Consider the following 26018-nt stretch of genomic DNA (forward strand, 5'->3'; position numbering starts at 1 on the left):
ACACTGAATATTCTGCATTTCATCCACTCTAGGATTCTTCAGGCTTATGCGCATAAGCCTGAAGAATTCTAGAGTGGATGAAATGCGGAATATTCAGTGTAGCTTAATCGTCATATATATAACTACTTAATTTACTCGCATAAATATACGAAAGTATAGATTTATGCGTAAACTTTAAGAGCGTGGCCATCATGACAACATAAACTTACTATATGTATATATATATATATATAAAGAGAAATAGGGGGGGAGAGAGAGAAAGGGACTATTTTTGTAATTTTCTGATTACCTTAAACATCCATGTAATATGTGCATATATTCTGCAAATGAAAAAATACAGTTGTAGGTGTGTGGGAGGGGGGAATTGCTCTATAGATTTTAGTTTTACTGGTAGAAGGAAAATTTTACATTAAAAAATTTTTAAATTAAAATTGTTTGTCACCATCAGAAAATTGATATCTTTTTTGATTTCGATATCTAAAAAGTTCCGATTTTTTCCAATCCCGATTAATTGTCCCAACACTATACACACAGAGTCCACATAGACAACCTATGATCTGAAGGAAAGAGAAGATATCTTAATTTCCACTTTCTCTTTTATTGGTCTTTGGCTGACCAATATTGGACACTAAAGAGAGGAGAAAGGAAAAAAATGGTTTATGCGTTTAATAATATCACCATTTTGACTTGTCTGAATTGATCAATCGATTAGAGAAAGTTGCAATCTGCAATAATCTTTATGTAACAACTTCAATTATAATTCTAAGAGCGTGGCCATCATGACAACACAAATTGACTCATTGAAGCCAATAAAATCAATTTGTTTTTTTTCTCTATAACAAATTTATAAACCTGTACTTTGGGGAGGAGAATTTATTTTAATAAATGGATACATATCGAAAGATAATTGTTTGGAAGAAAAAAAAAAAAAAAAAGATTCTGTTAAAAATGATTTTTTTTTTTTCAGTTTTATTTTTTTAGTTTGTTTATAAGAAATGTTATATTTTTTGATTTGTTTTATTTATAGATTTTATTTATATCACATTTTATAAATCAAATTCATTAATCGAATTTAAAAAAATTATTTTGAGTTATTTTTAGAAAATGTTTATCCATTTTGAAATGAAGTTTGAGAACAAACAAACATTTTCTAAAAATAACACAAACCAAATCTATAAATAAATGCTTATAAATAAATTTGATGTAAAAATAAATTTTAATTATATTATAAATAAAATAAATGGTTTATACAATAAAGATCAATTTTCTTATAAACAAAAACTTAAAAATAAAACTTAAAACAGATTAAAATTTAAAAAAAAATTTTTTTGTTCACATTTTTTCCCCCATATGTTATTTTTTGAATAGATTATATTTTGTTTTATTTATAAAACTAGCTATACCTACCCAACGTTGTTTGGGAGTCTTTATCTTCATTCTTTTTGTTTTTTGCTGCACTCCTTTTTTTAACTATGACTTTTGCTTCAAGATTATATAATCTCGAAGAAAAAAAAACAAAAAAAATTACTTATCGTTATATTTACCATTTTTTTTTTTCTTAATCGTAACCGCCGATGTTTTTTCTTGACAATATATCGATTGAAAGACGTCTCGAGGTTTATTTTAGGTTCTTTTTTTATAATCGCTAATTTATAAATATATAAATTTACTCTTAAATGGTTTTTATTAACGAATTGTCGCTTTCCCCTTAATGAATTATTTCCCAGCTTGGCATGTCTCCGGATATCTTGTTCAAAGCTATTATTAACTTTTGTACCACAAAAAAAAAAAAATATATATTATATATACACACACACACACACACTAGCAGGGTAATTCGAGGGTGGCTGACATTCATGATTAACGAATGTTTCACCCTCCCATATTTTATTGTCATCATAATCTATGAAATCGTCAATTTTTCAATCAAATCAATTGTTTGCTCTAGCTGAGGACCCATCGTGATGCACCAGGAGGAAATTTCACATGCCTCCTTGCAGTGACTTGGTCCACAATTTACTATTGTACTCAACATTGCACTGTAGAGAACCTGTTGATTTTATAAAATTTATATATATATATATATATATATATATATATATATATATATATATATATATATAATGGCTTCAATCAAAGTTTAAACTGCAAAAGTCAAGCATCATGGTTTAATTGTGCTCTAAACAGAATCATATTTTGAACGTGCCCCTATCAAATCAAAGAACGTTCTATCGATTTTATATGTTGGGACTTTTAGCTTGTGTGGTAATAAAACTTCTCAAATGCGCCTGAAATGTTAGGCTGTATAGAATGTTAAAACTTTGGTCAAAACCGCCTGTTCTTTCTTTCATTGGATTTTTTCGATTTTTAATTATCGATTCTTATCAAAGACATTCCAATACAAAACTTATCTAAGAACACTGCCAGATACATAAAGCACATTTGTGCAAAATTTCATAAAAATCGATCTAACCGTTTTGGAGTCCATAGGGAACAAACTCACACAAAGTTCCTTTTATATAATCTACAACTTTTTAGATGTTTTGTAGCGAAGAATTTTTTTTACAGGGTGAGGGTGCTGGCCTCACGCCCACCCTTCCCAGAAGGTACATACAGCACCTAGCCTTCCCAAATGGTCACCCATCTGGTACTGGCCAGGTTCAACGTTGCTTAACTTCGGTGATCTGGCGAGAACCAGTTTGTCAACGTGATTTTGCCGTACATCAAAATAGATGTCATGGTTAAAAAAAAAAAAAAGAGTGCTTTGCGTTTTAGAGAGGTGGGGGACCATAAATATAGAAGCTCAGTCGAGCACTTTCCATGAAAATAATGATAGAATAGAAAGACTCGCATCTCTACTGTGAGGTAGAGGAAGTAGAGATGAGAACTTTGTCCACTAAATTTCAAAGTCGTTTTTTTTTTACATTTAAATCTAATCATTATAATGTCTGGTTTAGTCATAAAATTCTTACTTGGATCAAATCGTTACAAAACTGATCATTCGTATTATTTAGATTCTCCAGACAACCGTTCTCATCTTCAGTGTTATTTGTACAACGTTTCAACCAATGTAACCTCCAATCTTTTTTTTTTTTTTTTTTAATTCTATTTTCACTTCAAACAAGGCATAGTGCCAACTATCAGAGCCATAAGTTGCAGAGATGCTATGTAGGAAGTTGAGCAGCAAGATGTCTATTCACATTACCCTTGAATTTCTGCATGTCAGTAAAGTTGGGAAAGCAGGAACCGAGAAGAGGGTTTCAAAGACTAGGAGTTCTGGGAAAGAAACTATTAGCGTAGAAGGCTTTCTTACATCTAGGGATTTCTACTGTGTAGGGTGGGATTTTGCTGCTTGTCAGGTTTGTCCGGGGTATTTACGTCGAGGGGATACAAGGACTTGTAGTTCATCGGAGCATCCACCATTAAAATATTTGTAGAACAGGCAGAGGGATGCAACATTTCTTTGATGGAACAGAGGCTGAAGCTTAGTTGACAGTTCAGGTGTATAAAGTAATTCACAATTATATTTTGTGGTCGCCCGCACCGAGGACTGAGCCTTCAATCTCTAGGAATGTAACTTTTACAACTGAATTTCAGCAAGTACTCTATCCATTATGCCATGGGTTTTGATTTTGTTAAGGTAATGTTTTAATTTCTATGAAATTATTTGAAACATGAGGATTTGCTTAGAATTTTAAAACCAGTTTAAATGTTTCTTTTTTTTTTTTTCAACTATTAGCAAGAAATTAAAATGGCTGACTTGTTTATGAAAAAAAAAACACGAAATGTGTTACAGATAATTTAACTTGCAATTACATTTTTTTAAAAATAGGAATTTAAAAATTTAATTGAATTTTTGGTTTCAATAAATTGATTAGTCTATATAAATAAAACAGATGTATGTATGCATGTCTGAAAATATTTAACCGATAAACTGTTAAACTACTGGTCACACTGAAATTCACAGCAAACAGTAATAATATGCCAAGGATGGTTTATAACGAGTAAAATCTTTTTTTGGATTGATGAATAACATGTACAGAAATATGTTGGCAAGTTGAAAAGCAAAACGTTTATTTTAACTTACCGACCTATTTCTGTTACTTTTGCACATGTGCAAATTCATTCATGGTTTTAAGTGGTTTAAATTTTTTATTTTTCTATTGATAGCTCAAATGGTACGAAATGTGGCTAGAATGCTAAGTGTTTTGGTTTTGATTCTAGCTGATGGCATCAAAGTAATTTTTTAAAACTTGAAATCAGCACTAGAGAATAGGCTCTGTAATAATAATAATTATGAAATCTGTATGAATTAATATGTATAAAAGCATATTTGATGACTAGGAAAGCAGCGTAAAGAAGGTGTTGTTAATTAAATTAAAAAAAAAAAAAATCAAACTGAATTTAGTCAGTGTTGCCCAGACAAAAACATTGCCAAATTGAGAGCTTAGAGAAAAAATGATTCAATGTGTATTTATCAAAATTACATATATTTACATATACTGTCTAATAGTTGTATTAACACAAAGATGAACCGTTTTGGAAGTGGCATTCAACAATGCAGCCGAAATGAACAAAAAGAGGGTGTTCAATTTTACATTATGAGAAGCTAATCAGGTTTAGATTTTTTATTTTAAAAAGTTTTTTTAAAAAATGGTTTTAGTTTTCAGTCATTTTATTTTAATAAACATTTAAGTAATAGTGAATAAATAAATAAATGAAAACAAACAAAAAAAAAAAACATGTACAGAAGTCAGATTTTGTCTAATAGTTTTTTTTAACAATATTAAGATAGAATAAAAATATTAGCAGTAGATCTTATTGTACCTATTTACAATGCCTCCCCACTGGACAGAGTTAGACACCAGGGTCGTGTTTTAACGTAGAGAAAAGGTACAAAAATAAAAAAATTGTCTCAGTCGTGAAGGACTGCATCTCCACCGAATGAGAACAAGAAATGGAAGTGCAGCATCTGAAGAACAGATTGTACAAATTAGTATTATTTTTGTACAGTTCTTTGAGACTGTTAATGAATTCTGAACAACAGAATGTGATTACCCCATTTGATGTTTATTATAAGAAATAATCGATACTTGCTAAATTACAGTGGGATAGCAGGATGGATGAGGATTAAGGAGAGAGAAAAGAACATTTGTTATCGTGTTTTCCAGATATCTCAAGGTAATCCTCATGCACTAGAAGTTATCTCCCCTTTTATTGTTTAAGATATTACACCTTCCCCACCTTTTCCAATTAGTGCTTTTCTCCAGTCAGCTGAGAAAGTATTATTTATTTTATTTATTTTAACAAAAGATTGATCCCTACGACTTTCGGTTTGAGAAAACAACTTATGTAATAACTCCTTGTAATCACATTTGAACAAATTTTAGAAAGGAAATGCATAGAGAGAGAGAGAGGGGGGAAGGGAGAGTGAGAAGGGGAGAGAGAGAGTGAGAGAGGGAGGGAGAGAGAGAATCAGTTTGGAAAAATAAGATAGATAAAAAAAAATTAACAGAGGATATTCCTCCAGGGATATTGATTTCTTAAAAATAACACCCGACTGGTGTTTTCCGAAAGCATTAGAACAACCTCTAGTTGAATGAGAAAGTAAATCGCAGGTAGTGAGAAAGATAGGCAGCCATGATGATGATGCTAAAAGGATGGAGGGAGGGGGAAAGTAATCACAAGATGTGCAGGAGAATACAATTCTTTAATTTTTATTTTATTTTTTTTAAGTCCTAAATTAAAATTTGGTGGGAACAGATAATTAGCGCCACACAAAAATAAAGCACTATTTTTATATGATCATCAAATTTGGGAAACCAAAAAAATACTGATCAGGTCGTTCGAATTTTAATTCTGAAATTTATTATGAATTAAATTAGATATTTATAACTCATTACTTATATATTTCCTGAAAAAATACAATTACAGTAAAATTCCAAATAACAAACTTAGGCATGCAGGCCTACAAATAAATCATACTTATTTGAACTTTTAAATTCATGAAATTTCACTGTTAAAAATTCTTAAAACATAAGAGTATGAAAAAAAACAATTGAAGCACAATGTTTTAGGAGTTTAAGAAAAGGTTAACTTTGCAGCTGAAGGCACTCAAAATATTCACACAATTTACGAAGAAAAATGTTTAAATGAAAAAATGTGCAAATGTTTTTACAAAATTCAAAAATGGAAAAACTTTATAGGATTTAAATCAAGTTTTTGAGATGAGGATTGATAATTCGTATTATTTGGATTACTGTTCTCATCTCGAGTGCTACTTTCATCATATAAATCTCAAGATGAGAACAGTAGTCCGAAGAATCCAAATTTTCTATCCTTATCTAAAAAATTCACAATGTTTAATGTAGCTGTGCATTTTTGACTACTTAAACAATTTTTTATATGTTCCAAATAATAATAACATAAGGGTGTTTTTTTTTTTGTTTTTTTTTAGAGGCGGCAAATTTTAAATTAATTAAATAAAAATAAATAGAAACATTTTTATCATACAAATATATGGTTCATTCCAAACATTAATTTTTGGCATTTATAATTTAAATACAATTTTGTGCATATGCCCCCCCCCCTCAACAGCTTGTATGTATATGGCATAATTTAGAAGTCCAGTTTTCACACACTATGCATTAAATCCGGCTGTATTCTGGCAGTAACATGTCGAGTGTTGTCTTCCTAGTGGTCAATTGTGTCTGGTCAATCAACATAGACATATCCAATCAACATATACATATCCTCAAAAGACAAAAATCTAATGTGGTTAAATCAGTCAATACTAAGATTTCAGATCTAAAAATGCCGAGAGACTAAGTTTTGCTTGGTCAAAGAAGGCATACGTCTAACTCCAAAAATCAAACAAAGAAAAACATTCATTTTCCAAACCAAATAGAATTTCTAATCTGCAATACCCTTTGAAAATATATATATATATATATATATATATATATATATATATATATATATATATATATATTATACACTTCAGGATGAAATTATCTAACAACTGTTTTTTTTGGATTTTTTTCATATCAGTTCAGTTTCTTGTAATTTGCGCAGCCTGTCTACTGAAAGCAGTTTTATTTTATTAACAATTTGAAATTATTTTGGCGTGGTATTTGAAGCTCATATTCTATAATTATAAAAATATTAAATATACTAAATTATATGTTTATTAATAAACAGATCCACCGGACCTATATAAAAAATTTTTTACCGGACTCATTATATAAACAAAAAAAAAAAAAAAATTCTCCAGGAAAATGCCTAATTAGAATTATTACCTTGTGACGTGGATTACTCAAAATACAGATTGGATCACTTTACTACACTGCTATCAAAGACATTCACTTCGAATTTTACCATGCAATTTGGATGTGAATTTTTATATCCTTTTCATTAACTTCCCTTACTCTATGATATTTAAATACTTGAAAAACTTTTGTGATTTTTTTTTGATTTTTTTAAATTTTTTTTTTATTACATTTTCACCCCAAACAAGGCACATTGCCACTTTGGTGTAGGGGGCTACTATCAGGGGAAACATCTACTGGGGCACTATGTAGGGATTAGGGCAGCGAGATGTTGGTTCACGTTGCACTTGAACTTATGCATGTCAGTACAGTTGGGGAAGCAGTGACCTGGAATGGAATTCCAAAGTCTAGCAGTTCTGGGGAAGAAACTACTGGAGTAGAACGATCTTTTACATCTAGGGATCTCTACAGTGTGGGGGTGGGATTTTGCAGCTTGTCGGGTCTGTCGAGGGTGTTCACGTCGTGGGGGCACAAGTGCTTGCAGTTCTTCAGAGCATTCACCATTATAATACTTGTAGAACAGGCAGAGGGATGCAACGTTTCGACGATGGGACAGAGGCTGAAGTTTTGATGCCAGTTTAGGGCCTATCAGATTTGCGACTCTCTTTTGAACCCTGTCAAGGAGAGAGAGACTAGTAGCCGATGCACCGGCCCAAATATGACAGCAATACTCCATACATGGGCGAATAGTGGCCTTATAGAGGTACAGGATACTTTCGGGTGTTAGAAGTTTTCAAGCTCGGTAGAGAGAGCCCACCTTCCTCGCAGCGGCCCTGGCAATGCCCTCGATGTAATTGTTCCAGCTCATGTTTCCTGTGAACGTTAGGCCAAGGAGCTTGAAAGACGTACTCTCAGCTAAAGAGTTGTTGGCCATTGCTATAGGTGGTAGAGAAGGTTTCCTGTAATTATTGAATGAAACCAGTTTTGTCTTGGTGGCATTGAACGTTACCATCCATTTTTGTCCCCATTCCACTACTGATTTGAGGTCATCCTCTAGTGTTTCTGCCATTACTTTAGATATATGTTCATTTGTTTTCCTGTCGTGCCTGCTATAGAGTGTGGTGTCATCAGCATATATACCCATCTCAGAGGCAATTTTATCGGGGAGGTCATTTATGAATATCAGGAACAGCAGAGGACCAAGGATAGATCCCTGGGGCACTCCGGCATTTATATTATATTGTTTAGACGTACGACCGTCGAGGACAACCTGGATTTTTCTCTTATCTAAGAAGGATTTAATTATGTTAAGTATTCTACCAGTGATACCGTAAGATCTAATCTTCCTGAGGAGACCCTCATGCCATACCCTGGTAATTTTCTATGTCTTATTGACTTTAGCAAATAAGGTGTAAACCATTAAAATTATTTGCTGATATTTTCTCTTCTGAAGAGATGATAGACATCGAAATCCTATAGAATAAGGAGTTATATTTCAAATGTATTCTTTGTCTTACATAGAATAATAAAAATCTTTTGATTTGAAATTTAACCATTTCACGCCATAAATTTTTAAATTTATTGAATGTCTAAAATTTGATTAGATTTATATATATAAAGAATAAACCAATCAATTCTTGGTCTCGTTTGTCTAAGAAGAATGGTGGAAGAATGCAGAAAAAGTGATAATGTTTCTGGATTCCCAGATCAATAAGTCAGCAAAATAAAGTGGCGAGAAATAGGAGTTGTTAGGGAACATTAAAATGCAAGTTCGAATTCTGCAGAACACAGAATAACGTTTGAAGATGAAATCACACACAGTTCAGTTAATAGAATTTAATTTTTGCAAAACAAAAAACGGTGAATAATCAAATGGCTGATAATATCATTTCATTTTGATATTTTGGTTTATTTTTAGTCTGCATTAAACTTATTTACATATCATCCCTCACTCTGTAATAAAGACCAATGTGTATTAACAAGGGTCGTTCAAAAAGTAAGGACTCCTAATTTTTTAATTACAAAACTAAAACGTTCAAGAGCTAAAAAGACGGGAGTGGTACCATTAAAATTAGTAACCTTTGTTTTCCAGAATTTATTTTTGTGTGTAGTCACCAACATAATCAATGCCCTTTTGCCAGTCTCTTTTGATGCCTCGGTCATAAAAGTCTAGAACGTGCTTTATCACTCATATCTTCCACTACTCTGAAATCAATGAACCCATCTCCAAAATGTGCTGACATCAACTGCATCGGCTTCGTAAATGTTCAACCAGTGCCAGCGAATGTAGATCGGTTCATTTTTTTCTGCATGGAGGAATTCAATGATTCATCTTTGCTTCTGATACACATCCATGACAGGGGTTGGTTTCTTAGAATCTCACATCGTCAATATCTGCAACAGAGAGATGAAACTTTCAAGTTATGAATGCATAAGTTCAGTTATAACAATGCAATTTGCAATCCCTTCGAATCATACTTTTGAAACGCCCCTCGTAATTAACACTTATCCAGTCATGGCAGACAAAACAAGAACAATTTACCCCTGTGGAATAAACAAAAGTTTCAGCTTAAAATTCTGTATTAGGTTCCCAAGTTTGAAAAGATGCACCTGAAGAAGGTCGGAGGTTACATCAGTCAAAATATTATAAAACTAACAATCAAGATGAGAATGATAGAATAATGTAAATAATACAAATAATTAATTTCCATCTAAAAAAAAAAAAAAAAAAAAAAAAAAAAAAAGGGTTCAATTAAAAAGATTACAAAAGTTACAACGGCTGAAATGTTATGAAAATGGAAACAACTAAAATAAGGAAATCCATCCGAAACGTTAATAACATTTTTTTTTATTTATTTTATTTTTATAATTCTCTAATGGGGATAGTCTATTGTAAAAAAATGTATGTTAAAGTTTTTTGTTTAATAAATATTAATTAATAATAAACGCCGATTAACAATTGTTTCAGTAATTAAGATTGATAATTTATTGAAGTTCAACATCATTTAACAATGAACAGAAAATGTGAAGAGCATGAATAAATGCGAGTAAAGGGAAACAACTCTGCATTTTACGATCCAACAACAGTCATCAAGTAATCAATTCAAATAAGCAGATACAACCATTACACGCGCGCGTTGTAGTTTCTGTCTTTATCAACTTTTAATCAGCTGGACACAACTGTCTGCATATGTGCTTCACATCCAATAATAAAAAAAATTTGTTTTACTATATTTTATCAGGTTTATAAATAAAAATAAAACAGATGTGTGTGCATGAAAATACTAAACTAATAAACTCTTAAACTACTGGTCATGTAACACTGAAATTAACAGGAAATAGTAATCATACAAAGGTGGTTCACAATGAGTAAAATCTTTGGATGGATGGATAACACGTACAGAAATATGTCAGCAAGTTGAAATGCAAAATGTTTATTTCAACTTACCGACATTATTTCACATGTGTAAATTCATGACTTGAAATGGTTTCATTAAAAAGTTTTCATATTTATCTATCGATAGTTCAAACGGTAGAGAACACAACCAGAGTGCTAAATGTTTTGGTTTCAATTCTAGCTGATGGTATCCATTTAAAAATCACTAGTATATATTAGGAATATACGGCATAATCACGTTGACACACCGGTTCTCGTCAGATCACCAAAGTTAAGCAACGTTGAGCCTGGCAAATACCAGATGGGTGACCATTTGGAAATTCTAGGTGCTGTATGTGCTCTCCGCTTATCTCGGCATTGTTTCCAGTCGTCTTGTACCTCAACTTGCCACTGGTATGCAACAATGTTGACTCAGGAGAGGCGTGGTTGGAGATTGCGCAACTCTTGCCACACAAATTTCACGCGCAGGCACCCTTACAGGGGGTATCCATAGTCTGTTAAGACTGAAGGAAGCCTTTTTTTTTTTTTAGTATATATTAGGTACAATATAATATTCAATAGAGAATTGGTTCTGTAATAATAAATATGAAATCTGCATAAATTAAAGTATATTTTAGCATATTTTACGATTGTGAAAGGTGGTCGTCCCTCCCCACTAGTATAAAATAAAATTATTTTTTAAGTTAAAAGATATTAAAAAAAAACTATCGCATTCATGAATAGGAGCAAGGGTATCATACATCCCGAAGGATCTGTATACATTCCGCAAATTAAAAAAATGTAACTTTACTTGCCTCACCCAATAAATGGCATCTTCATCCTTTGGTCCCATCCCAAAATTTTATAAAATGAAAGAATAAAAATAAAACGATAATATATTGTTATGAGCTGGAAATAAGAGGACACTGGGGGTCTCATTCAACGGTGGCATCTTCTTCCTAATTACGTGTGTGTATGCATGTGATCCACAAAAAATAGTTTCATCATATCATGGCACTTCAGCGTGGCTAATCATGGCAAGTGTTTTCATGCAGAGATTCAAAATCTGATCGCGAAACCACTTTCAACTTATCGGTAGTGTCAACACCAACACACCTGCTATAGTGTGTGCGAATGAGGATTAACTTGGTAATAATATGAATGCCTAATGATTTTCTGTGGGAATGAAACATGAACGTTTCTGTAGCTTACTTGCCACATATCTATTTTCATATTACTACATACATGCATATATGATAGCTTCTCGGTTATGAGAATAATAATCCAACATTATCAGACAACTTTGACAGAAGAATTTATATTATGTAGACACCACCCACAGTCTACAGGGTAAGTGATGACTATTCTGTCAGTCATACCCGATTTCAGGTGCCATTTCGGTGTTTTCTTTCTCTCGGATTAATTTTCATCCAAAGACAGACAATATTAGTGAAACGTATTTCCATAGTTTTAAAAGAACTCACACACAGTAAAATCCACCCATTGTCGATGCCTTCATTTGTGCATTGATTCGTAGAAAGGATGATATCCAATCAAAATAATTGAATAGGCACAGATAGAGTTTTTCTCTTTGCAGTGATTTAGTCTACAGTACATTGTAATCGACATTGCACTGTAGAGAATCTAGTGTCGATTTTATAAAATTTTATAACGGTTTGAATTAAAGTTTAAAATGCAAAAGTCAAGTATCATAGTTCAGTTGTGCTCTAAATAGAAACATTCATTTCGAATGTGCACCTCTGCTTGTACAATAAAAATTTTCAAATTAACTTATGTTAGTCTATATAAGGGTGTTAACTTTGGTCAAAATCAGTCTATTCCTTCTTTAATTGGATATTTTGATCATCGATTTTCAATACTGATCAGAGACATTCTGAAAAAACAAAAAAAACAAAAACAAAACAAAAACAAACTTATATAAAAACACTCCTAGACACAAAGTACATTTGTGTGAAATTTGAAAGAATTCAGTTCAGTTCGGTTTCAGAGTCCATAGTGAACGAACTTGCACATAGACAAAGTGCCTTTTATATACAAGTAGAGATCGTTGCTTGTTTTATCCTTTCTATTTATAAAATGATTCGATGTAAAAAGCTTCCAAAACTTTCGATCTTTTAATTAAATGAAGATTTGCTAAACGATTTTAAAGCCAATTTAAATGACTTTATATTCAACAGTTTAAATACGTTCAAAGTCCTTCCAAATTTCGAAAGTTCAAAATTATTCAAACGTTTTTCATTCATTAAAAGATTATAATAGCTGATTTGTTAGAAATAAGCCCAAATGCATGTCAGTTAATTTAATTTTGTAATAATTTTTTTGAAAATAAGATTTAACAAAAATTACTTTTTTCTTTTTAATTTTGTTATTGCATTTTTGATTTCAATAAATCGATTAAAAGTAAAAAAAAAAAAAATCAACAAAAACAAAAAAAAAAATAGTAATGTGCTAGTCACGTAGAGGCAAAAAATACATGCACACACAGACACGCAAAAGTGATCATACAATTCTATTAATATAAAGGTTTTAATAGGTTAAATCTCAAATTTTCACAGTACAGTTCGTTTCAGTTTAAATGTCTAAAAATAAATCAAATAAAATAAACTGCTTCTGCTGCATTTATTTTAAAATATATAAAAAAATTGCTTAAACAGGAAAGTTGCAAAGCATAAAAAAATTGTAACTTGATTTATGTTCTCCAACACGACATCAACTTTTCTTAGCCTTTGGGCCAAGATCAAAGTGTAAATGGAGGAGAAATCCTTCATGACAGAGATAATTTTTAATTTTTGTTCCTTTCTCCACATTAAAAAAACACCCTGGTATCTAACTATGCCCTCGTGAGGAGGCAAAGTAAATAGGAACTCTTAAAGCACAAAATCGATTCATTGTATACGGTTTATTGAATGCAAACTGTAATTTTTACTCATAGTTGAAGGGAAATCTTGTTAATAACTTTTCCAAACATTAGTGCATACAAAGCCTCAAGAGATCTAAGAGGAGGATTAGATAGTTCCGTATAGCATCCAATGGATCATTCATACCCCCCCCCCCCACACACACACGATTTGAGTTTGTAGTTAAATTAAAAAAAAGATTTTAGGAAGTTTATATGCATGAGTGCACAAAAACGCTAAGAAAATACTAATTTGAAACACAAAACACAGAATAGTTAACTTTTTTCTTTAACAAAACAAAAGGGTTTATTTCGTAAGAACTGGAACTATGTCTAAAGAGAACGAAGAAAAATAGTATGTTCTTGTGTTGGGAGGCAGAAACTTGAAGTGTCTCCAGGTTGCGCAGTGAAGATCTTCAGTGAAGTAGTTCCAACCTGGGAGAGAGAGAGAGAGAGAGGTCTGTCTTTTCTGCTGGTCTGAGCTCTCCTCTGACTGCTGGCTTGTTCCCAACAGGGGTATTAATTCCTTAAGGGACATATAGGATTGATGTGCCCTGCTAGCTGATTGGGCAATGCGTTGGTGCATCAGTCAGCAAGGGGGCATTAATCCACAAGGGAAAACACTACGTTATGGTGATTGCTGCAAGTTAAAAACATTTTACATTTTTTTCTCATTTTTTTTTTTACAACTAAGTAAGAATCTCTTCAATAATTGATTTAAAAAAAAAAAAGAAAAAAGTGTTCTTAGGTGTGGTAGAGAGGGGGGGGGGAGGACAATATGAGTCAGGATGCCATATTTTATATCTTTACTCCCCTCCATTCGTCTGTAGAATTGAGAGAAAGCCAAGAAATCAAAATTTCAAATGAGAAACTGCATTTGGCCAGGAGAGAAAATAAATTTTTTTTTATTTTCAAAAACATTTTAGAACTTTTGAAACATTAGGATTTATTTAGGTTACGAAAAAAAAAAAAAAAAAAAATCAACTTGCCATAAAATGCATTTTGATATAATAGATTACAAGAAGGAAATATAAATTATTTGCAGGAAGTTAAACATTATTTCACCAGGTCAGAGGACATTCGATGACATTTTGGAAACATTGGCTGGCTCACACACACACACACACGTTTGAGTGAGAAAGAGATAGATACATATGTGTACACACACACACACACACACACACACACACAGGGTGTTTAAGAAATTTTTCATTTTTTTTTAATATGCTTTCAAGTAAAAACTATCTGCAATATACAATAGCAATAAAATGCAATATACAATAGCAATAAAATGCAATATACAATAGCAATAAAATGCAATGGATAGCAGTTGCACTATGGTGGGTAAGAGATCTGGAGAACATGGACGATTGCAAAGAACCGGAACATTGGAAGAAAATAATCTACGTCATAATTACTATAGTGTGGTATTAATCCTGTGCAAGCTATGCCGGCTTCCTCTGAAGGCAGTTTATAGAGAATATCAAATTCACAAGTGACTTCCCAGCTACACGTATATCCCAGTCAAGTGAAGAATTCATAAAATGCCTAGCATTCCCAAGTGGTCACTCATCTGGTACAGGCCAGGCTTCATGCTGCTTAACTTTGGTAATCTAACAAGAACCAATGTTTTTTTTTTTTTTTTTTACATAGGATCACCACATTATCAAGGCCCAGAGGCCACTCAAGGATAAGGGTTAAAGAGTGTACAGTAGAAATTGGTTAATATAGTAATAATTAGTAATGAAAATTTGGTAAATTTGATAACTTATATGGAACGGTTCATCAAGAACTTATTAACTTTAGACTTGAACACAACCATATTGTAGTCAGCCGGAAAGCAGGAAAACGGAAGACAATTCCACAGGCGTGCAGTTCTAAGAAAGAAGCTTTGTTCATGGAATCTACGTTTAGGTTTAGGTACAGATAAAGAGTGGGGGAAATTATTGATAGTGTTTACAGCTAGACGAGTGTTTCTTGTGAAAGTTTGGCGAGGGGGGACCATAGATTGAAGCTCAGTTGAACACTTTCCATGAAAATAATGATACATCAGAGACAAACTCGCAACATCTCTTCTGTGAGATAGAGGTTGCAGGGAGGAGAAAAGGACATCTCCTACGAGGCTACGAAGTCTATTTTGAACCCTATCAAGGCAGGACAAGTCCTTTCTAGCAGCTCCTGCCCAGATGTGGCAACAGTATTCCATCCTTGGACGTACCTGGCTCTTATATAGATAGAGAATAGCATCAGCAGAGAGATATCTACCGGATCGATAGAAAGATCCCACCATTTTTCCAGCGGCCTTGGCAACAGAAAAATGGTGGGATCTTTCAACATGATTATGCTATATCCCATAATTTGCACCGGATGAAAATTTCACTGCGAAAGCTGCATGCTTAAGGTTCAGATATCACCTGAAAGTTATCAAGATTACGGTGTCGTCTTTGATCTGCTGTTGCCAAAAGATTATCTAATAGATGTATTTCGAATTCTAACAATAAATTAATTATTGGCGAAGATGTTGGTTTCTTTTTTCCTTTTTAAAGAGTCAATTGTTTTCTGCATATATATATATATATATATATATATCTCAGAATATTAGTTCCAGTTAATATAATGAATTCATTGAACAAAATAGTATTGTTGCACTACATTTACGTCCCCTAAGGAAAGATATCCTCTTCTGAAAATAAGCATTAAGCTTCAAAACGCCATATATTAGGTTCACAAGAGGGTTCTTGCAGAAGTTTTAATTTTGATTTCAAATGATGTATTTTCAAATAAGTTTTCACTATAATACCTTTATTTATTAAAGAGGGGTTTTCACGTTATCTAATCATTTAAATTACAATCGTTTTAAAACGATTATATCTCCCTTTCAGAACACTTAATACAAGATGGAAAAAAGCAAATTTGTACAATTTTCTCATTTCAATTCAAGCTAGGCAGAAAAGCTGCTGAAATAGATCGTAATACTAATGAAGCGTTTGGCCCAGGAACTACTACTGAATGCACAGCACAATAGTGGTTTAAGAAATTTTGTGGTGGTGACGAAAGTCTTGAAGATGAGCATAATGGTCAGATATAAGATGTTGACAGGGATTAATTAAGAGCCTTAGTCGAAGCCAATCTATGCACAACTGTTTGAATCCTTACTTCTGAATTAGATTGAACGTATACAATGATTTCCAGCCACTTGAGAGAGATTGGAATGACAAAAATCTTGATAAATAGGTGCCTTATGAATAACCGACAACCAAAAGAAACGCTGTGCTGAAGTGTCATCTTTCCTTCTTTTATACAACAAGAACAACCCGTTTCTCGATTGGGTTGTGACTTGCAATGAAAAGTGTGTTCTTTACGACAACCAGCAACGCTCAGCTCATTGGTTAGATGCGGACAAAGCTCCATTACACTTCCTGAAGCCAGAGTTGCACCAAAAGAAGGTCATGCTGATTGTTTGGTGGTCTGCAATCAGTCTCATCCATGACAGTTGTTTTGAATGCAGGCGAAACCATTACGGCAAAGAAATACTGTCAACAAATGGATGAAATGCATCAGAAACTTCAACAACAACACCCAGCATTAGTCAATAGAAAAACCCCAATTCTCCTCTATGACAATGCCCGACTGCATGTTACTAAACCGGCTTTGCAAAAATTCAACGAATCGGTCTACAAAACTGCATCATCCACTATACTCTCCAAACTTCTCATCTACCGAGTGGCACTTTTTCAAGCATCTCGACAACTTTCTGTATAAGAAATGCTTCAAAAACTTAAGCAATATCAAAAACGTCTTCAGTGACTTCATCATCACCAGGACGTAAGATTTACTTATTGTTACTTGCATAAATACACTTGTTTTGCGTTGGCAAAAGTGTGTTCATTCTGGAGCTGCTTATTTCGATCAATAAAATTTTGTTTGAGCTGAGATATGTTCATCTGAATTTAAAAGTTAAAACAATAACTTTGTCAATCTGATATATACGTGTGCGCTACTAAATTTTATGTTTGGAATCATTTCAATTTTGACCAAAATCCATGTGGGATAAAAAAAATCAACTAAAAATTCAAGTAAATGTGGAGCTAGAAAAAGAAAAATAGATATGTAAAAAATTTTCAGGAATTTTAGAGAGATAAAAAATTACATACCAAAGCATTTTTCTCTACGTAAGATAGTAATTTCATGGCTATATGTATTGGCAATTAGGGAGGTCAAAGTTTGGGAGCGATAGGTATGCATGTCTGTTTAAAGGTATGTTGGTATTTTGCAGAGGTGCAAGGGAGGTAAGAAGGGTTAAATTAACATACCAAGATTAAATTAAAATGAAATATTAAAATAGGCAAAGTAAATGTCTAGGCAGTCCCAAGTGCGAGAGGTGTGGGTGGATGCGTTTTTAAAACTGTACTGACATGGGGAAGGATTAGTAAAATTTTGTTCTGTTCCAGGAGTTTGATTACGTTTTGTTCTGTTATGGGTGTAGATATTTTTAAATGGGAGCGAACATACATGGGCTTGCTTAGTTACACCCATATTGTTGCATCAGGTCTCATGGATATTTCTGTTATGTTTTAATACCCCACCCCCTCCCGAAACATGCATTGGTCTAGGTTCTTTTTTGTGTTAGGCATTTTCTGCTGTCGAACACATCCTGAAAAATAAAACCTAATGTTTAGACTAATGGTTGGCAAAAAAAAAAGAAAAAAAAAGAAATAACTTATAAAATCGGTTTTTCAGTTGAATTTAGAGTGTATGAATCTTGGTGTACCAGTATTTTCCATTTGATCACGCTTTAATCGCAGGTGAACGCATATTGTAAGGTTACTCACATCTGAAAGTATTCTCTATCTCTACAAAGTTACTATTCGCTCATATATGCAATATTGTTGTCACATCTGGGCTGGTGCATCTGCCACTAACCTCTTGCTCCTAGATAGGGTTAAAAAAAAAAAAAAATTTTTTTTAAATAAAAATAAAAAAAAAACAGTCACTAACCTAATAGATCCCACACTGTTGACGAAACTCCAACCTCTGTCTCAGCGACGAAATGCGATTTTTTTTATTTTCTTTGCACCAACATTGACCAATTTTTTTTTTCAATGAAAAATATATACTTTCGGTTATTATGGAAGATAATGCAATGAAAAATTATTTGAAAATTAAAACGATATTTTTGTTGTTGTTACAACATACAGTGGATAATTATTGGATAGGTTTTAGAAAATTTTAAGAAAATTAAATTTAAGAAATTAAAAAGAAAAAAGCTGAGCATGTGTGGTCCTTCTCCCTGAGTGAAAAATTTACCATGACTAATGTTTGTGCAAATTAAAAAATCCAAGCGTGGTTATTGAGAAAAGAGTGAACTAATGAATGGATGAACGATTCGGAGGCAATTTTACCCCTATAATACCCCCTCCCCTAAGGGGTGCAACCAGAGTTATTCCGGAAAATCCGTTCTGGATAAAATTTACTTTCATTAGGCTAATGTTTGTGCAAAAATTTTTATTTTTTTATTTCTAGGCATGGTTATTGAGAAAAGTGCAAACAGACGAACATGAGTAAATTACTAGATCCAATCCCTCCTTTGTGAAGGGGCAAAAAAAAAAAAAAAAAAAGCAAAAAAAAAAAAAAAACTTAATATAAAGTAAGTTTCATGAATAAACATTTATTTTTGGAATAACTTGTACGGATTCACCCATGCACAAGATATGAACTCTTCCAAACTGTACTACAACTCTTGTTCTCTGTATATGGTTCCATTCTCAATGCAAATATGTACTTTTAACATGTCTGTCTTCCTTAGAGACCGTTTTCTGGTTCACGACAATAAATAACTGATAGCACATGAAAAAAAAAATGTTATTTTTTATTTTTTGAAATTAGTATAAATATTTATTTATGTTTTTTAATTATAAATGTTTTCTTAAATGACGTGGGCTAAAAATGTAATTTGCGTTATTATGAAGATAATTCAATGAAAACTTAATTGTAAATTATTGGATAATTTTTATTAAACTTTAAGAAAATTACAATTCAAATAAAAAAACACTGATTGTAAGGTAAGTTTCAGGGATAAATATTTATTTTTTAATAACAAACAACTGATAGTAAGAAAATTTGTTTTTATATGATTTTTCTTTTTTTATGTTTTTTTTTTTATCAAATCAAGATAAATGTTTACCTTTTTTTCTATAATAAACTAATGACCGCAAATGTTATAACTGACATTGGTTGATGTGATTTGATTGGCTCAGCAGCACTTCGGCACCTTTCAGTGTTTTACAAAAACTATTTGAAAGATATCAGTCTTATTCTGCATAATAAGTACCAGCCATTTACTTTAAGAGAGCGAGCGGTGGTGGTGTTCTTAATGCACAATAGATTTAAAGCAAATTCAGTCATCGTCATGATTGAGGGTTTAATCATTATACAGAAGGACCATATGCAGGACGAGGAGGTTCAATATTTCCAGATACTTGCGGATAAATCTGCTTTCATTAGAAATGAACATCGTTCAAGATGAATTTATGAATAATCTCTATTGGGGGTCAAAGTTCAAGAATTCAAAACTCTCAAGTCACACAGGTGGATGTTGGGTGAAAGTAATATGACCTGTGAAAAGGTTTGGAAAAGGAGGGAGGAGGCAATTTATGGGACAATCCCACCCCTTTCTATTTTAGCAAATTCGAAGAAATAGAAGAGTCTTTGTAAATAGTTTTTTTTTTTTTTTTTTCTGGTCAATGAGCAGAAATGAAAAATATTAAAGAATGGAGGCGTTGTTGTAGGACAGGGAATTCCTCTACTGTTAATGACTTGGCAGTTATACAAGTGACAGATTTTTTTAAAGTTGTAGGTCAAGTTTTGTTGACTTTTTATACAATATGATACTAAGTGAGTAATTCATCGATCATTTTTACTGGGGATTTTTCTTGATGTAAAAGAGACGGAGTTTCACTAAATGTATTGCTATCAAAAAGTAACCACAATACAAGGAGGAATTTTGAAAAATAAAAAAAATTGTGAATTAATTCCTGATGGTCACTTCTTTGGTATTTTACCATAAGAAAGGCAGGGCAGTTGGTAGCTAAAAAACTGACTCATTTGGATTTTTTTTAAAACGTTTGGTAAAGACCGCAGGGCGCAGAGGTCAATTTTTTTAACTTTGACCCCTATTATAACCCCTTAACATTTGTTTTGGGCTCAAATCAAGTTATTAAGTTAGATCCATGTCCAAGGAACCTATATCTAAAATTTAAAGTGTTTATACCCAAAATTGGCGGAGGAGTTTGGTAGAGTTCTCAAAGGTCAAATCGTTGAACTTTGACCCCTTAACAGCTAAATTTCTGTCTGAAAACCGATCACAAAGATTTTCCCAAATCTGAGTATCTTTTATATCAAATTTCGAGTCTGTAGACTGAAAATTGACAGAGTTATTGCGTAGAGAAATGTACACAGACACATTCACAGATATATAGATACAGGATTATTTTATCCAATGTAAAATGCCACAAAAAAATATAAGATTCTGTGCCATTGTTAAGAATTCAATGAATTATCTGATGTTGAACATAAATGTATTGTTGAATATACTTTTATATACTAGGCCCTCTAGGTTTAGATGGTTCGTCTAGTATGTGTGTGTGTGCATATATATATATATATATATATATATATATATATATATATATATATATTAAATCTCCGAAACAGCTACATAGTAAGCAGCTGATGATCCCAGTTTTCTATTTACAAAATTTTAGTTAAGGTTTTCTCTTTTCATCCTTATGTAGTTAAATTCTGTTTCAAAATTAAGGACTTTTGCGAAATCGGCTTATGCAAGTGCTAAGTCTATTTCTTTAATTAATGTTTTTTTTTTTTCCATCCTTGTATAAATGAATTCTTTTTTGTCATTATAAACTTTTTAGAAGTCGGATTATGATAGGTTAAAGTTAATACTTTTTTTCCTTCCGGGAATTTAAACTGCATTCTTATTTTTATTTTTGCATTTTTTAGTCAAGGCTTCTTTAGACTAATATATATATATATATATATATATATATATATATATATGTTTGTGTGTGAGGACACTTCTCAACCTATATACTTAACGAATTTTAGATCTACAGACTTGAGATTTGGTATATAGGATATTCAGACATGTGAAAAACTTTAACCGATTTTCAACCATAAAAAGGCTACTACGTCGTCAAAATTAAAAAAATTGGTAAGTGGAGGGGGGGGGGAGGTCATCAGATTTTTATATGTCAACTGTTTCATGAATACGCATGTGTGAATCGTTCACATAACATTACTTATGTTAAGAATAAGTAGGTTTGAAAACACTTTTTAAAGATTGTGTCAAGCTGGCCTGATGGTTATCGTACTTAACTGTCTTTAGGTTTTGGTTTCGATCTCAGCTCGAGTATTTTTTTCTTTTACTTACAAGAAGTTAACTGTTTAGAAAAACATAATACTCGCATGCACGTTTCCATTTCTTTCGTTTCTTTTTGTTTTTTTACTTCAGTTTTTTAAAACGAAAGTTAACGTTGCGTTTAATACCTAGGGTATTTCTGTTTATAATTAAAAATTCTGCATTAATTAAAATATAATATTTATACGTAATTTCCGACAGGGCAATGCTGTGTGGCCTACTAGTATGTAGATATAATATTGAGTATCTGTTTTAGCAGTTTCTGGGGCAACAAGTGTTTGGGTACCACCATTTCATTGACAACCGGACTACCAGCACATCTTGGAGTAAAACAAAATAACTGTATAATTTTATAAATATACTTATTTTTTCTTCATACATACTATATCTCTACTATTATATAAAAGGAATTTTGTTTGTGTGTATGTGTGAGAGAGTTCGTTCCCTATGGACTCGAAAACGGCTGGACTGATTTTTATGAGATTTCACACGAAAGTACTTTATGTGCCTAGCAGTGTTCTTAGATAGGTTTTGTATTGGAATTTCTTTGCTAAGTATCGATAATCTAATCCAATGAAAGAAGGAACAGACAATTTTGACTATTTTTGCACAGCCTAACATCACAAGTGCATTTGAAAAGTTTTATTACCACATAAGCCGAAAGGCCATACATAAAATCAACAGTAAGTTCTTTGATATGATTGCTTCTGTTTAGAGCACAACTGAACCATGATACTTGACTTTTGCATCTTAAACTTTAATTCAAGACATAGAAATAATTTCATAAAATCAACAGCAGGTTCTCTACAGTGCAATGTAGACTATAATGTATTGTGGACTAAGTCACTGTAGGGAGGCATGCGGGGCTTCCTCCCAGTGCACTGCAGGGAGCCCCCTCAACTAGAGCAGGCAATCCATCAATTTGATTGAAAAATGGGCAATTTCATTGATTTCGATGACAATAAAAATATGGGAGTGTGAAACATTTGTTGATTATCATTCGATCCCGAGTAACGTGGGGTCTCCCTGCTAGTTTATAAATATATCAAGTCGGTGCAATAGTTTCTACCGGTTTATAGAAGTGGAAATTTTAAAGCATTATAATTTATTTTATGCACATTGTTATTGTTTCAACATATCATGATTAAATCAATCTTTTTCCTTCAGATTATTAAAGCACCATTCATATTTTTCAGCTACATTTTAACCAATATTGATCTGAAAGCAACTTTCTTTAGTCAACAGAAAGACAGAAAGAGAAAGGTTTTGTGATAATGATCTTTCATTCTTGTTAGCTCCTAACAAAAAGTGGTTTCATGCTTTGTCTGGAATAATTTCCATTTTTATATATATATACAGGGTGAACAGAAAGTCCTTGGACCAATTCCAAAGTGGTTTATTAATAGAAAATTACAAAAATATAAATTAAACATGAATGAAAATTATAAGTTAGGAAACCAAGAATAAATTCAAATTATTTATTTTCAATGTGATGTCCCTTCCTTTCGATTAGACGTTCAATTCTCTGTCTGCAGTTACCAACCGAGGTACGCAGCGTTTCCTGAGGTATTTTAGCCCATTCACTCAGAAGAGATGTCTTCAAAGCATCAACACTTGGATGAGCAACAGAACAGACCTTTGCCTCCAACAAAGACCACACTGAAAAATCCATGGGATTCAAATCAGGCGATGCAGGAGGCCATATCTCCTTACTCCAGAATCTTGGAAAATGACGTTGGCACCAGTCCTGAGTTTTTCTGGAGGTGTGGGATTGTGCTCCATCTTGTTGGAAGGTGAAAGGCTGATCTTTGAAGTGTTTCTTCATCTCTTCAAATGCTGGAACCAAAATATCGTTAATGTAGCGATCTGTGTTGATCTTAACCCCCTGCTCCACGAAAATCAGAGGCGACTTCCAAGATTTGGAGACTGCAGCCCACACCATGAGGGAAGACGGCTTTTGTCGGCGGAAAACTATTCTCACGGAGTCATCAATGTCTGCTGAAGATTTTGCGTAAACTCTGTCGTTCTGATTGTTAACAGTCGCTTCAATTGTGAAGAGTTTTTCATCAGAAAAAACGATCTCTCGCTCTGCCGTGCCAGCCTTCAGTTCTCCAAGAAGAAGCTTTGCTCTTTCAAGTCTCTTGTGCTTTTGGGCAGGTGTGAGGTACTGTCTCTTTCTCATCTTGTAGGGGGACAACTGGAGATCGTTTTTTACGATGGTTCTCATCGAGGTCACGCTCACATTCATGTCTTTAGCCATTTGTCTTGCAAATCTCTTCGGGTTCCTCTTTACCCTCTCTCGGACAGCTTTAATCACCTTCTTTGTTCGAGCAGTGCGAGGTCTTCCACTCCTAGGACGGTCTTCAGATGTACCAAGTTCCTTAAATCTGTTCACAACATGGTAAACGATGGATTTAGCCACTTTCAAGAGCTTAATAATCTCTGAGTTTGTCCTTCCCGCGCAATGAAGCTGAATTATGGCCTCTCGTTTGCTCATTTTTCTGAAAGCTTAAACAAAATTATTTTAATATTTTTGTTGAAAATAATTAGATCAATAGTTAGACTAAATACTTAACTTTTTCTCTTTTCGAATAAAGTATTTTAACAATATTTAATTTAAAAACTAAAAATGGTCCAAGGACTTTCTGTTCACCCTGTATATATATATATATATATATATATATATAGCTTTGTCCAAAAAGTCTACTCGTTTTGTTTAAGGTCATTTTTTTTAAATTTATATTTCTTCTGCAAATTCTGTATTTAATACGAGTTTATTGACCTGTGTAAAATAAGCCTCCGAGGAGAAAAGTTATATTTTTATTGTATTTTAAGCCTTAAAATACAAGATCAAGCAAAGCACTATCGACATTTGATGTTTAAAAAAAAAAAAAAAAAAAGTTACAGAAACTTGTATAAACAAATGCCATGTTTTAAAGAGAATGCTGTTACAGAACGAGTGTTCCAGAAATGGTTTGCACGATTCTGAAAAGGAAATGTTTCAGTGAGAGATGCTGCTTGCTCTGGCAAAATAAACTAAATAAACTCGAACTTTTTTTGTATAAAATATATATATTTTTTTAATCTTGAGGACTATTCTAAGACAACTTTAACAATTGTGCTTTACATCACAAAACAGTTATCTAGTAAATGAAATATTTAAATTTGATCACAAATATATGGGATTTGAATTCGGAATTATAATCAGTTCAACGTAAAAGTCTTCTGCAGATTACATGTTCAATTCACAGCAAAAATGATACTAAGAATACAATTACGAATTAGAGTAGATTAAATCTGAAATTCCACGGATTCATGAATTCACCAAGTTTGACATGAAATACCTAAAGAAGGTTGAAGATTACATCGACTGAAACGTGAAAATAACATCGAAGTGGAGAAGAATAATCCAAATAATCCCCCGAAAAATTATACAGTTTTATTTTTCTTCAGCTTTATTCATCAAATTCACATGAGTTTGTCGATTTCAATCGATGAAGTCATCTTTGATTTGGATGACAATTTTCAAGGCAGCATTGAAAATGAATACAGACCTTCAGCACAAGTCTCCCAAAAGCTCTGATGATACTGATCTTTAGCTTGTTCCTTGCAATGCAATTAAATTTGTTAGGGTTTTATTGTATGGAACCTTACACAAAGCCGAGGGCATTGTAGTCACTCGAGTTGGGAGGCTAAATGTCAAGTGAAGTATGGCTGACAAACTTCTAACGGTTGGTCTTCTGTCCAGTATGACAAAGTGCAGAGTCTTGCTGCCACATACACACAAACTACTTGCAGATAGCAAGTTGATTTACGCTTTCACTACCCCAATAAGAAGGCAGGTGTAGCCATCGGAAAGATCTGAATTTCAGTGACATTCTGACAGAATCAGATTGTTGATTATACGTTTTCCTTCAATGTCACTTCCAAGTTGAATCCTGGATCTATCAATGCAAATCTCATCCCTTGATCCTGCCACGCCTACTTTCACATGAAAAACTTATTGTACTCCAATATTAGAAT

The 26018-nt window shown here is 32.8% G+C and overlaps 1 protein-coding gene and 2 pseudogenes across 9 annotated transcripts in view; 1 reads left to right on the forward strand and 2 right to left on the reverse strand.

Annotated features, from left to right (window-relative positions):
- Positions 1 to 26018, reverse strand: part of LOC145301055 (cAMP-dependent protein kinase catalytic subunit 1) — a 486812-nt gene that overhangs the window by 228277 nt on the left and 232517 nt on the right. The gene's annotated exons all lie outside the window — the stretch shown is intronic.
- Positions 2608 to 2724, reverse strand: LOC145241975 (5S ribosomal RNA; annotated as a pseudogene).
- Positions 10887 to 11003, forward strand: LOC145241772 (5S ribosomal RNA; annotated as a pseudogene).

Source organism: Euprymna scolopes, chromosome 2 (assembly GCF_053919585.1).
Source record: "Euprymna scolopes isolate OS-2025 chromosome 2, ASM5391958v1, whole genome shotgun sequence".
NCBI lineage: Eukaryota > Metazoa > Mollusca > Cephalopoda > Sepiida > Sepiolidae > Euprymna > Euprymna scolopes.